The following is a 4,223-nucleotide window of genomic DNA, read 5'->3' as shown; positions in this document are numbered from 1 at the left end:
CACAGATTGACCTAGCATTTCAATATTGTCACCTACTGAACGCCATAACCACCACTGTTCAAGATCAGTGGCTCTCAGACGTCCCCCCCTTACCACAAACCCATGGACCATGTAAAAATTGGGTGCATGGAGGTTCTTGACAGACTGTAAGAGTAGTCTTTGTTTTCCAACTGCGATGGATGCGCCTGTTTTTCTGAGCGAAGTTCTGTACTCTCAGGTGTCATGTTTGTCAGCTGTAATCTCAGGTCAAAAGCCTTAATCTCAGTCGCCACAAAGAATAAATCAATTGCAGAGCCAAATACAGATACTCTAAACTGTTTGACAACCTGAATGGAGTTTGTGGCGCACCAGATGAGAAACTATGATCTAGACTAGGGTGGGCCACCTGCAGACCTAGCCTAATTCCAAAGGCCTTCTGCAAGAGAACCAGGTTAGACTCCTGGTAACAGCAATCTACTTCTCCGGCAGCCAGCTGAGCAGGGAGAAAGGGTGGAAGAAAAGAAGTGGTTCTTCTCCCCTGCTGGCTTCAGCCCTGCCCACAGCTGCCCTGCTTCCCTGAACACTTACCTGTAAGAGAATGCAGCCCTCAATAGCAAATGTTCCCCATCTTTCCTGTAGGGATGGGGATCGTGTAGTCCAGAAACATTTGCAGGGCCACAGCTCTCAAGATCCATGATCATTCACCATGCTGGCTGGGGCTGATGAGACTTGTAGCTCATCAACATCTATAGCAGTGTTTTCAGGAGCTGCTGCCACCGCCATCGCAATCTCTGTGCATGGTGTTAACTCAAATCTAGAGTCACAGGCACATAGCTCTAATGTTGCAGGAGAAGCACAGACACAGCTCCCTTCAGCAGGTCCTCTCCTGGTTTTATCAATTCTCCCCCTGCCCAGGCCCAGCCATTTTTGTCTGTGCTATGCAGCAGGGATGGGAGCAGGAACAAAACAAAGGGTCATGAAAAGGAGGAGTGAGTGGAAGGATCTTTGCTGCCACCACCTTATCCTTTGGTCCTGGACTGCTGCTACATATAGGAAAAGAGGCAGAGGGGGTGGGCAGTAAGATGTTCCCCCAAGCATCAGCCGCAAGATTGATCTAGATAGTGGAACCTTGTGGCCCTCCAGATGATTAAAAGCTGCAACTTAGATTTACACAATATTTGATCATCCATTTAAGCCATGATGGGAGAATAGTAACACATGAAAGATGGCCTGGGAAATGCTGAGATAGCAAGCATTCACGTTCATCCCATCGCTAGCGCTTCCATTTATTTTATTTTTGGTTGGTTATACGCCATGTAGTTTTCAGTATTCATTCAGACGTTGAAGTAGTTTCTCCACCTGCCTTAACAAGTCAAACTTTTCTGTCCTATGCTTATGAGATCAAAAAAACAAAGGATTAGACAGGAGGTCCAGTCCTAGCTTCCACTTTTAACAGGCATGGGAAGGGGAGGGGTCTACCACACCTTTTGATCACAATTGCCAGGGAAAGTCAGGTGTATATTTTCCAACACAAGGCCAAAAAGGTATGTTCATTTCCTTGATGGCACTGATATACAAACATCATCAAATGAATTATTCTTCCATTTCCTGGATTTTGCAAGAATACATTGGCAAAAGCTGGGAAAGGGGTGTGGGGGACCCATTACAAGGCTGGCATTCTGGGACATGATGGTGTGCGAGTGTAAAACCTGGTCAGAATACAGAAGTTGTGTTTATCCCTGCATTAGAAGACAGCAGACTCCCCCCCCCCTTAGAGAGCATCTGTCCCCTGTAATCATGAAAAATGGTTCCAGGGCCTTATAAACCAAGGATAACCAATTTATGTAATCTAAGGGGAACATTATTTTCCACGAGATGGAATTAAAATTTGTTATGAGTCCAGGCTGTCTTGTGGATAAAGTCTTCAAGCAACTAGGTCATTACCTACAAGACCCAAAAAGACTGAGAATGGAAGGTTTTGCTAAATACCAATAGGATCAAGATGCAAACATCTGGTGTGTGTGTGTTGCTTAAAAACAAACAAACCAGGCAACATACCTGTGTCTTCAAAGTTTGAAGTCCATTCATTTGCAAAGCCACCTTACCTCCTTCCAGTGCTCCAGCTGAACTGATTGATATTCAGAGTTACCTTCAAAAGCAAGCTAAGCAGCACCAAAATCTACCCAGCAGGCAATGACTGCCATCTCCTTTTAAGCACCGAGAGACCCCAGGAGAGAGACTGAGAAAGGGTGGCAATCCCAAATGGAAAACAGAAGCTTCCATATCTGTGTTGACAGGCAGGAATTCAGCATGTTTCACATTCCCCATCCTTGGCAAAACCTATTTAATGCCTGGGTATCACACAGCTGCTGAAGGCATGGAGGCTCTCATGAAAAGAAGGCGGCACCCCCAGTTACAGCCAGAATACAACCAAGGCATGCAGCATCAATGAAAACAAGAGTCTGAATCAATGGGCAGGAAGACCTGACTGCGCACAAGCCAGCACTTGCTGTTTTCTGGAACTGGCAATCACATTCCTTTGGCTCTGGCCCTCCCACAGAGTTGCAGCGAAGTTAACGATTATACACTGCTGGTTAAGTTTAGAGCAATTAGGTGATCTTACATGCTGCCTACAGACAATAGCTCCCTTTTTATGAGGGGTCTGCATTCCTGCCTTTGCTCCAACTTGTCCCTTGCACATTCCAGAGACACAAACTTGTATTCTTGTTGTCAAGCTGGCTACTGCAAACGCTTAAGGAAAAGGCTTGACTAAATTAGTACAGTGACCTTTACCTAGAAACTGAACGCATGCTTATCGGCTGGGGTTGATTCATAATTTACACACCTGCTTGCTACACACACACTGGGGTTTGCAAGGCTGAACACCAATCTAGAAAACAGGCCACTATGACACACATAATAGTTTACAGGAAGTAGGTAAAAGGGGGGGGGGGGAATATTGCATGAAATGAGCCCTCAAAGACCCATGGCCAAACTGGTGTGGTAAGAATGTGGGCTGAAAATAAACCGGGTTGAGTTGCAGTCCTAGCAAAGCAGTTGGGGGGTAGCTTTGCTATGAAGACACCTTGCCACTCAACCCATATTTCTTAGGGCCTCACCTGCCAGACTTGCTATCATGTGCAGAACATGTGAACTTCTGTGTCTTCCTCCTAGTGTCCCCCTCACTCACCTCAATGTGCCAGAATGTCACATCAAGCTTATTGAAGAAACCCTCATCCTATCACACCTATGATGAAGTAGACTGTGGTCTACAGGTGCCTAAAACTAGTTAGCACTAGTATTCTCAGCACTAAGCTGTTCTTAGTGCTGAGAATAAAGAGATTCAGAATGAAATTGATCTCATACAGGAACAAGAACAGGATCCATAACTGTGTCCCATTATGCGCATGGCAGCTCTGGCTTGATTTTGGGAACATAAACAGGATTCATATTATGTATTTATTTATTTATACCCCACTCCCCCCCCACCCCCCAAATGGGACTCAGGGCAGCTTATAGATAAAAACAAGAATTGCTAAAAACAGGGGGGGGGGGGGAGACTAGCATTAAAAAACAATTAAACATGAATAGAATTAAAACTCGATAGATATATAAAATTGGTTTTAAACATACGACTAATCACAACACAAAGAACACAACACCAGCCCTTTCATTAAAAGCAGTCAATTCCGCAAAACCTGTTGGAACAAGGTCTTCCAGACCGCTAAGAGGGAGCCAGTCTACCTTCTCCAGAGTCTGGGAGCAGCCACCCAGATTACATGGGTGAATGCCTCCTTCCACTCACTTAGGAATTTACCCTACTTATTACAAAATTCACAGCAAATAGAACTACTCGTCCTCAAGATCTCTCAGAGCAGGAATACGCACCAAAATGTCAAGTTTCAGCTATTGTTAAGTACACTTGGGGTCAAGTGTGTACATTCTATTTCAGAGGAATATTCTTCCTCCTCATGCTCTTGCAAAACACCTACTCTAACTTGGGCAAGTTGCTCTCAGCCTTGAGCGCATGCTGATGATGAACAGCTTTTCTATGCAGTAAATCAAAGGGATATTTTGTGATTTTCCTGAGCAGCTGCGAAACAACAAAAGAAACAGATCTCACGTTTCTCTGCTTGCTGTACACTTTGCTGTGCTGGAACCAGCCAAGAAGGCAGAAGAACATCAGCAACATTCTCGAAACGAGTCAGTAAACTGAGTGGCGACAGAGTTTGGGAGATGGGCTG

Source organism: Podarcis pityusensis (genome assembly GCF_964106645.2).
Source record: "Podarcis pityusensis genome assembly, chromosome: 2".
In the NCBI taxonomy this organism is placed as follows: Eukaryota; Metazoa; Chordata; class Lepidosauria; order Squamata; family Lacertidae; genus Podarcis; species Podarcis pityusensis.
The sequence above is the reverse complement of the archived record's forward strand: the minus strand, read 5'-3'. Positions refer to the sequence as shown.